Source organism: Miniopterus natalensis, chromosome 9, assembly GCF_054644295.1.
Source record: "Miniopterus natalensis isolate mMinNat1 chromosome 9, mMinNat1.hap1, whole genome shotgun sequence".
NCBI lineage: Eukaryota > Metazoa > Chordata > Mammalia > Chiroptera > Miniopteridae > Miniopterus > Miniopterus natalensis.
In genome coordinates, this window is record NC_142089.1 from 58127841 (window position 1) to 58138732 (window position 10892).

Genomic DNA, 10892 nt, shown 5'->3' on the forward strand with positions numbered 1-10892 from the left:
ATGCTGCCATCTAGTGACCACATGAAGTCATTTTTAACTGCTCCTAGTATTAAAACTTAATATTTTTATTTTTTAACTTGTTGATATTTTTAGAACTTTGAACCAGTTATTTCAATTTATCCAATTTTTATTAATCTTTACTGATTGTATCAATATTACATCACTAATGCAGCAGAAAAACTAGCAGCTTAACTGTAATTTATTTGAACTGAACTTATGACCTGCCTTACCACATTTTTTTAAGTCAGTTTTTCCCCAGCATATAGACATTTAACATGAGAGTAATCATTGGGTGCTACTTTGTGCTGAAAATAGAGAAAGAACCAAGCAAAGTTCCTGTTTTCAACTGAGCTTACACTGTAGTGAGGGAGACAGACCATCATTGAATAAATATGATATGTTAGTTGATGATGAATTTTATGAAGAGAAACAAAGCAGAGTCGGGATAATTGAGAATTACTGGCAAGGTGTTTTGTGTTCCACTTCGGATAGGGTTGTCAGGCAAGACCTCTCAATAAAAGACCTGAAGGAAGTAAAGGGGCAAACCATGCTATTTGGGGGGCAAGAGTATTTCAGGCCAAGGGAACAAAAGAAGAATATGTTGACATCATTGAAGAACAGCAAGGAAGCTAGTGGAGCAGAGAGCAAGGGGGTGGCGAGGTCGGAGAAGCGATGGGCTACCAGGTCAGTACAGGTCATGGTTAGAAACACATGTGACACTGGGATCTGTGAGTGAGGTGGGAAGGCACTGGAGGGTTCTGAGTAGTGGAATGACCTAACAATTCTGAGTAACTTTCTTACGAACAAAATGAAATACCAAATAACCTGACAGTCAAGTTTAATGGAATGCCTGGGGGAGAAATAGTTCCCATAAGAACATAAAGTTTTCAGAAGATTTATGAAAACAGCTCTTTGAAGAGAACTCACAGGAAGGGTTATAAAGGAAGAATGCATAGCATCTTTACACTGAAACAAGTTAAGTCAGGCAAGCCAAAGCTATTTTTACTCAGCACTGAGTTGTTGTTTTTTAAAACAAAAACTTTCATAACAATGGTGCATAAATTCTCAAGACACTCTTCAATGAAGAAATTAATATTTACTAAATGTCCAGGTGACCTGGAAAGGTAAGTATGGGTTACTAGACAGGGCTGTAACCTGAAAATGCATCTGGGGAGATAAAACACATGCACATAAAAGATAACATAATATAAATGCTGGAGGAAAGGCCACACAGCATTTAGGAGATGGGGCTGTGCTAATGCATGAACCACAGAGGGACACATATCCAGCAGGAACTGAGGCAGGGAAAACAGGGCAGGGGTAGGAACGGCAGAGGTGGCCTGGGTCTAGGACAAAATCCAAGAACATCAAAATACTATGCCTGGGATTATAGACCCACAGAATTTTAGAACTGGAAGGAACTCATCACAAGAAAAAGAAAAATTGTTACTATGTAAGGTGACATGATAAGTAGACTTATTGTGGTGATCATTTTGCAATATATACAAATATTGAATCATTGCCCTGGCCAGGCATCTCAGTTGATTGGAGCACTGTCCCGATACACTAAGGCTGTGGGTTCAGTCCCAGGTCAGGGCACATACAAGAGTGAACCAATGAATGCATAACTAAGTGGAACAACAAATTGATCTCTCTCTCTCTCCCTCCCTTCCTCTCTCTCTTAAAAAAAAATAATAAAAAAAAAAATCAATTTTTAAAACCCCAAATATTAAATCATTATGTGTACACCTGAAACTAATATAATGTTATATGTCAATTATACCTCAGTTTGAAAAGAACTGAAGTAAAGTTGGAGATCAGTGGTCTTGTGTTACAAAAGAGGAAAATTAGATCAATTGAAAATCCACTGGTTAGTGACAGAGCTGGACCTGAAACAAGGGCTCAAGCTTCAGCCCAAGCTTTTGCACCAGGAAAACGACAGTGAGCCTATGGAATCCTTGACATTATTAACCAGGTTGGAATGTAGACTCCTAGTTAGAGGAAGGACATTGGCCTAGGAGCTAGATGGTCAGCAAGGTAGAAAGAAGTAAATAGGTGTGAGATCATGGAAATTAGTTTCTGCTCCCAGTTCCTGGAACAGAGCTCCTGAAACCCTTGTAATCTCCTAAGTGAATGGAGCAGTAAGAGCATCGTTTGTTCTACAATTATTCTTTAACCCTGGTTCCTGATCCAGGGCCCCTGAAACCCTTTTAATTTCCTGGGTGATAGGAGTGTCTTTTGTTCTAATGAGGCTCCTGGGTAAGGGCTGATTACAGGAAAAAACAAACTGTGATAGAAGCTTGGAATTTGCAGCCCCACCCTCCAGTCTATTGAGGAGGAAAAAGAGCTAAAAATGAGGTTAATGATCAGTCATGCTTATGGACCAAGACTCCATAAAAATCCCAGGTCAGGTAACTCCCAGGCTGGTGAACACGTGGAACGTGGAGGTGCTGGGAGAGGGGTGCCCCTGGAGAGGGCAGGGGAGCCCCTTCTCTCATACCCTGCCCTAGGCATCTCTTCCATCCAACGTTCAGCTGTATCCTTTATAATAAACTGGTAAACATAAGTAAATGTTTTCCCCGAGTTCTGGGATTCACTCTAGCAAATTAATCGAACCTAGAGAGGGAGTGTGGAAAGCTCTGATTTATAGCCCATTGGTCAGAAGCACAAGTAGCAGCCTGGGCTTGAGCCTGAAATCTGAAGTGGGGATTGGACCGCTGAGGCCTCAGCCTGTGGAATCTGACGCTAGCCTGGTCGGCCGCGTTCAGAACTGAGTTAAATCCTCGGTCACCTTGTTGGTGTGCAAGAATTGAGTATTGATTTAGAAAATTGGGTACAGGAACTTTTCACTAGTCCTAGGGAGAACTGACCGGTAGTTTGAGGCAACAATAAAGTGAGCCAGACATTGGGCAAAGGAAGGAAATCCTGACCCTGCAAACCTGAGCAGGAGGCTCACAGAGACTGAGACTGGGAATTCCAACCATTTCAGAGTCAGGGAGAACAGGAGGAGACGGCCAGTGAGAAATCACAGGGGCCCAGCCGGGCGTGGCCCAGCAGTTGAGCATCGACTTAGGATCCAGGAGATCGGGGTTCGATTCCCGGTCAGGGGCACATGCCCAGGTTGCGGGCTGCAGCCGATCAATGACTTTCTCATCATTGATGTTTCTACCTCTCTCTCTTCCTCTCCCTTCCTCTCTCTGAAGTCAATAAAGATATCTTTTAAAAAAAAAAAAGAAAAGAAATCACAGGGAAGGGGGTGATGGGAAGGTCTTTGCTGGGAGGGAGAGTAGAAATTGATAAGCTTTGGACTTTGTTTTTTCTCCTTAAAAGATACCCCCTTTTTGGTGTCACCTACAACTCCTGCATGGATAGTGCTGGCAAATAAAAGCTGCAACTGAATTAATTGGGGCCATAAAGATGTGTCATCTTTGTATCTGATAAGATATACCTGTCACTTTGGTTCTAGAAAGAAATTGGTTTTTGTTTTTATTTTATTCCAGGCTTATGGAGACATAATTGCCATATAACATTGTACAAGATTAAGGTGTATCGCATAATGAGCTGATACATTCTATATGCTGTAAAATGATTACCATGGAAAGTTTAGTTAACATCCATTCCCTCTCGTGGTTACAAAATTTTTTCTTGTGAAGAAAACCTTTAAAATCTACCCTTTTTTGAGTCTGTTTCTCTAAACTTCACGACAACTCTGTCAACTCCCTAACATCCTTTAACAAACCCTTTCGCTGTTTAAGTTAGCTAGGCTGGGTTTTGTCCTCGGCATTTAGAAACCCAAATGATACAGTGAGGTGTCCCGGTGGCAAGTGGAAGCTAACAGTGGCACCCATACCCAATTGTCCATTTTAAGCACATTGTAGTTTCAATTTATATGAGGCCCCATTAAAAGCCATAGAGAGTATTATGCGATATAATAAAAATATAAATATTTGATCTCTTGCCTGTTCCTAGCACAGAGCTTCTAAAACCCTTGGAATTTCCTGAGTGATGGGGGTGAAAGATGAGGCTTTTGTTATTCAAAAGCCCCCTTGAAACCACACCTGAGTTTATGCTAACAAGCTCCTGAGGGCGAGGCCCCTTGGATAGCCTCAGAATGGGACTCAGAATGGGGACTTGTCCCAGAAAGACAAAACTCTTGATCCGAAGGTTAGAACTTTCAGCTCCACCCAGACCTTCAGGGAGGGGAGGGGGCCCTGGGGATTAAATTCCATAAAAACTCATAAAAGAGGAGCATCCCAACACTGCCCAGTTGGTGAACACGTGGAGCTGCTGTGATGGTGTCGGCCAGGAGACTGCATGGAAGCTCTGCACCCCCTGGCCACTGCCCTTACCCCCCCCCCATGCATCTCTTCCACTTGTCTGTTCCTGAGTCGTATCCTTTACAATACACCTTGAAACGTAAGTAGAGTGTTTTTCTGAGTTGTGTGCATTGTTATAGCAAATTAAGAACCCAAGGAGGGGGTCATGGGAACCCCAAAAGTTGTAGTCTGCTGGACAGAAGTGTGGGTAGCCTGGACACTCCATTTGCAGCTGGCATCTCAAATAGGGGCAGGCTTGTGAGACTGAGCCCTTAACCTGTCGGGTGTGTGTTAACTCCCAGCAGTTAGTGTTAGAATTTAATTAAATTATTGGAATTCCAGTTGGTGTTGAAGAATTGGTTGTTCATATCTGAAAAACCACACAGTATATTATCTAGATTGACTTTAGAAGTTTCCTGCAAATAAGACATATTAAAAATAAGCCCTGGCCAGTGTGCCTCAGTTGGTTGGAGCGTCATCCTGTGGACTGAAGGGTCATGGATTTTATTCCCTGCCAGGGCACATACCGAGGTTGGGAGTTCAATCGCCAGTTAGGGCATATGTGGGAGGTAGCCAATCAATGTTTCTCTCTCTAAAACCAATAATGATATAATAATAATAAGGCTGGGGTGATGAACACACAATATAATATGAGGGTGATGTATTATAGACTTGTAAATAATAAGATAAATATGAGCTAAAAGAGACTTGGAGACATAAGTTACAATTTGTTTATTTTTTTTAAAGTATATTTTATTGATTTCAGAGAGAGGAAGGGAGAGGGAGAGAAACATCAGTGATGAGAGGGTCATTGATTGACTGCCTCCTGCACACCCCCTGCGGGGGATCTAGCCCGTAACCTGGGCATGGGCCTTGACCGGGAATCACTCCTCCATCTTCTGGATCATAGGTCGATGCTCAACTGCTGAGCCACGCGGGCCGGGTTTATCATTTGTTTAGAAGTTTCAATGGGTTTTGAAACTATTTGTTAAAAACATTAAAAAATGCATAATCTCCCAGTTAGTTCACAAAACATTAATTGACACAACAAGAGAGAAAGAAATTTACTAGCTATGTGTTAACAAAAACTGTGAAAAATTGGTGGGTTGAATTACCAAGTAACTATCAAGATGTAGTAAGTATAGGCCACAGTGTATTTCCATTGGACTCTATATCATGGTGAGATGTCTTTATTAGCTAGGACTTCGTTAAAACCAAATACCAAAGTAAACTGAACTAGATCTTTAAATTGTCATATCGCAAAGTGTTAACAAATTTTTTTTTTTTAAATAGCAAATATGTATAAATGCATTGCTTTCACCCTATCACTTGTTATATATATATTGTGGGTGTATACTAACTTTTTTTTTACTAGTGGGGTAGTTGATAAAAGTCTTGGGTTGGTCTAGGCCAGGTTTTCCAGTGTTACCTATGGATCTACATCAGAATTCTCCAGGGTACCCCTTAAATGCTATTGCCTGAGCCTTGTGTTCAAGACATACTCTTACTCGAAAGGGGACCTGGCCCTGAATGGGTCTGCCTAGGGCCAGCTGTAGTGTGTGGGTTCTTGACTTTGTGCAGGAAAAATTTCACAGCATGAGTCCAGGTGAACTCTAGAGGACGTTTATTAAAGCTGGGGACATGAGCTTAGGCTGGCCTGCTTTGGCTCACTAAGAAATCAGAAAATGAGGCCTTGGGAACAGGTTCAGGGGATTTGTCTGTGCTGAACTTCCGCTGCCCATTGCTGCCCTGGTTGCAAGTCTGGCGGGGTCCCTTAGAGTTTTGGAGGTGCCTGCCTGTGGGGAAAAAGAATACGGGAAGGTTGCGGGGGAGAGGCCGGGGCGTGCTCCTGGGAGGGAGAGTGCCCACTGGGACTTTTGTTTTGGGGAGTTTTAAAGGCTAGGTGTTTAGGGGACCTCTTAGGGGAGGATTTCAATATAATACTCATCAGCTTTATGCTTATGTACCAAAATTAGGTTTATTTTCTTAATTTCTTCTGTCCTTGGGTGTGTTTGGCAAATGGCACTAATTAGGTTTCTGCTATCTGTCTCCTGAGTAGGGTGATTTAAACTATTTACCCTCTGGTTTGGGAGGAGAAGTGCTAACTATTTACTCCCTTTGTTTCCCCCCATTAACTCTTTCTACCCCACACCGCCCTCATTCCCGCCCCCACTCCCGCCTCACCTCAGGCCTTCACACTATTGTCTGTGTGCAGGGGTTGGTTATGCGTATATATGCATCTAAATCTCAGGTTGTTCTCTCCCCACCCACCCCCGCCTTCCGTCTGAGATTTCGTCAGTCTGTTCCATGCTTCCACGTCTCTGGGTCTATTTTGTTCATCATTTTATTCTGTTCATTAGATTCCACATATGAGTGAGACCATGTGATACTTGTCTTTCCTTGGCTGGCTTTTTAGCTTAACATAATGCTCTCCAGGTCCCTCCATGCTGTCTCAAAGCATGAGAGATCCTTTTTTAAGTGTCCCTGGTTTAGGGAAGATAGGATTTACTAGATGGCCGCAAAACTGCTGTATAATTCTCTGGCCTCAGTTTCCCCATTCCACTTGTCCTGGCTTACTGCCTGTCTCAATGTTAGCACCAAACTGAGATATTCTCCGGGGTTTAATAATCAAACAGTAATTGTATGATCCTGTGATTCTGTTACTTAATGCTGTTGTCTGTGAAATACCTCAAGTCCCGGGTAAAATGCTTTCTGCAATTAATCCATTGATTTGCAGCAGTTTCAGCCTAGATTTTATGCTACACTGAATTGAGTATTAATACAAAGCCTGACTTTATGCCATCAGTTGCTTTATTTAAGTGGTTTTGTTTATTTAGTGAACTAGAGACAGAGAAGACATGGCTGGAAAGAAATGAATGAATATGTCCAGAAGGAGAGCCCCAGAGATGGACCTTGCAGAACCCTCTTGCTTCCCAGTTTCTCAGTCTCCTAAACTCCAGAGACGTTCGCTTCTGCTGCTTTTCTTTTCTTTTTCTTTAAATATATCTTTATTGATTTCAGAGAGAGGAAAGGAGAGGGAGAGAAACAGAAACATGAATGATGAGAGAGTCATTGATTGAGCCCGCAACCCGGGCATGTGCCCTGATCGACCTGGATCCTAGGTCGATGCTCAACCGCTGAGCCACACCCTGCCTGGCTCTGCTGCTTTTCATCAACCCACCTCGGACACCTGGTCCTCACTCAGAACTGCATGACCTCCAGGGTCTCAACGGGAGCCTTCTTTCTCTGAGCACATCCCTCTGCAGTTTGTGAACTATTCCTCCCTCTTGTAACATCTAGCCCCTTGCCTTTCTCTTGTCCTCCCAGCTGGGCAACCTCATTTCTAGTTTCCCTCTCAGACCCTTAGCCTGGAAGGGGTCTCATATTGTGAAAAGGTTACACAACCCTGTCCAGCTGCTTCAGGGCCCAGAGCTTTTCATGTTCCTGACCTCATTATTTTGCACAGAGTGCCCTGCAGGGCCTGGTTAGAGATGCCCTGCATTCCCAGGACAAACACTTTGGTATGGGCACAGCTCAGGGACATGATCCAAAACCCTAAAGCTAAAACTTCTCATCTGGGATACTAAGATTTTTTTTTTAATTAACCTTAATAAGTTACTTAAATGTCATCCAAAAGTATAAAAAGATAGTTTCACCAATTAGATACTATACTCAGGTATTTGTTACATAAATTATGGTAAAAAAAAATAACAAAAGTATTTCTCAACAACTATTGTGTGGATGGAAAAAAAGGGGGTTCTATGGAAAGCAACCTCACAGGGTGTTCTGGTCATAAATTCCTAACTGGGCAAGTCATGGTGCATAGTCACACCCCAGGCATATAACTTTTTCATAAAAGGTTTCTTTGCCTTAAGCAAGCCCTATGCATTGTTTCTGTTCATTGAGGTTAACACACCTCTGAAATAAGCCATGCCTTAGCTGGTTGCTCAGTGGTTAGAGCATCGGCCTGAGGACTGAAGGGTCCCGGGTTCGATTCTAGCCAAGGGCACACACCTCGGTTGCAGGCTCAGTCCCTGGTGTAGGGTCCAGGCATGTGTGGGAGGCAACGAACCGATGTGTCTCTCTCATGTCCATGTTTCTCTCTCTCTCCCTTCCACTATATCTGAAAAGCAATGGAAAAAATATGCTGGGGTGAGGATTTAAAAAAAAAAAAAAAAAAAGGCCATACCACCCTCAAAGAGCACAGAATCTTGCTAATCATCCTGTAATCCAGTCCCTGTCTTGCTTTTTCCCACCTCCACGTAATCTTCCTTAGTTCCCTCCTTAATTTCAAATGCATAAAAAAGCTGCAAAACTGTTATTCTTGGGAGCATTTGAGATCTTGCCCCCCACTATATGTCATCAGCTTGGCTCAAATTCATAAAAATTTTCTCCAGGTTTGGACTTTCTTACATCTACAAAAGACTTCCTTTTATAAAATAGACAGCAATAACATTGGTTACAATAGACTGAAAAGTAAGCACTGCCTTTGAGCCCAATGTGTCTTGTTTGTAGTTTCACGCCCAAGCAACAGTGCTAGGGCATGAGGACTCCTTGGAACTGGGCTCTTCAGATCTCAACTGAACTGTTCTTTTAAAACAAGGTACAGCCCTGGCCGGGCGGCTCAGTTGGTTGGGGCATATCCCGTACACCAAAAGGTTTCGGGTTAGAGTCCCGGTCACAGCACATATCCAGGTTGTGGGTTCGTACTAGATGCAACCGATCGATGTTTCTCATATCGATGTATCTCTCAAATCTATAAATACAATTTTTTTAAAAAAATTACTTTTTTATCTGTGGTTGGTTGAATCCTTGGATGCAAAACCCAGGATACAAAGGGCCAACTGTACATTTTTTAAAAATAATGTAAGTAGACCCATGCAGTTCAAACTCCTGTTGTTCAAGGGTCAGCTATTTATTTTTTTAATTGAGATATATTACTTTAGGTGTACAACGTAATGATTTTATTTATTTACCTTATAACTGGAAGTTTATACCTCTTTTTTTTTAAAAAAATATGTTTTTATTGATTTTTAGAGAGAGAGAGGAAGGGAGAGGGAAAGAGAAAGAAACAGAAACATTGATGTGAGAGTGAAACATCCATTGGCTGCCTCCTGCACGCCCCCTGCTGGGGATCGAGCCTAGAAGCCCCAGCAAGTGCCCTGACTGTAGACCTTTCAGTGCATGGGGTGATGCTCAGCCAACTGAGTCACACAGGCCAGGGCAATTTTATTCCTGCTGACTGCCTTCCTAATCCATTCTTCAGTATAAGATAGCCTCTTATACAGTAAATATAGTCATTTCAGGCCACTTCTCAGGTCAATTTAGGGCACTGTCTTCTAATTTTACTTTGGAAAATGGAATCTCTGTTCCCTTTACCTTTGTCCCCTCTATTCTCAGCTTTGGTGAAGAGAGGGTCTTTAGGCATAAATCATTTATTCATTATTAGACCACAATTAATTGAACACCTGCTATGTGCCAGATACATACTCTACTAGGTACTTGAGGATAAGGGAGTGAACAAAACAAGATTAGGACTACAAGTTATGTCTCCTTTAAAGTTTTAGTGTATGTTACTTGACTCAAAATGTTTTTCACGCTCTGTCACCTAATAGGCTCTGCTTCTTCAAACAATTAGGGAACAGCTTGCCTGTCACTGGCACTATTCTTCTGTCAAAAATCATATTTGTAATACTTTTGAGCTTCTTGCCCAAACTTGTTCTTAATATATGACTCACTAAGCAGGTCTTCCCAGGTAAACATACCTATGATGAAGTCTGTACAAACACAGGTTATGCCAGTTCTTTATTTCAACGGTCTTTTTTGCTGTTGTATGGTAATGAGTGCTTCCCTTCTTTCTGTGACAGAGAACAATTCATTCATCAAATAATTATTGAGTGTCTGCTCTATGCCACACACTGCTTTAGGTACTTGGGATACATCATGAACAAATCTAGCAGGGCAAGGAAACAATAAACAAGATAAATAAATACAAATATAAAGTATGTTAGGGATTAGAATTAAGGAGAAAATTAAAGCAGAAGTGGAAAAAAGAAATACACACATGTGTGTGTATATATGTGATGTTTAATTTTTTTTTAAAAATATATCTTTATTGATTTCAGAGAGAGGAAAGGAGGGGAGAGAGAGAGATAGAAACATCAGTGATGAGTCATTGATCAAGCCCGCAACTGGGCATGTGCCCTGACCGGGAATCAAACTCCAATCGCCTGGATCCTAGGTCGACGCTCAACCGCTGAGCCACGCCCGGCCGGGCTGATGTTTAATTTAAATAAGCTAACTATGAAAGATCTCACTGAGAAGGTGACAGTTGACGCAAGATCTGAAGAAAATGAGGGAGCGAGCCGTTCCACTCTGGAGGAAAAGCCTTCCGGACAAAGGGAACAGCTAAAGCAAAGGCTCTCAGGCAGAAGCATAGCTAGAGAGTGTCCTGAGGTCATCAAGGAGGCGAGTTTGAGTGGCGTGCCCAGGGTGAGTGGGTAGCAGGCAATAGGATCAAGTTATGATGGGGGGGGGGGAGAGGAGCAACTGATATAGAGCCTTGAAGACCATTCA

The 10892-nt window shown here is 42.3% G+C and overlaps 1 non-coding gene across 1 annotated transcript; it reads left to right on the forward strand.

Moving 5' to 3' along the window:
* The first annotated feature begins 8794 nt into the window (after positions 1-8794).
* On the forward strand, positions 8795-8927 carry LOC148092476 (small nucleolar RNA SNORA50). The gene has a single exon (XR_015715098.1). It is a non-coding gene; the product is annotated as a small nucleolar RNA SNORA50 (small nucleolar RNA).
* Positions 8928-10892: the final 1965 nt, after the last annotated feature.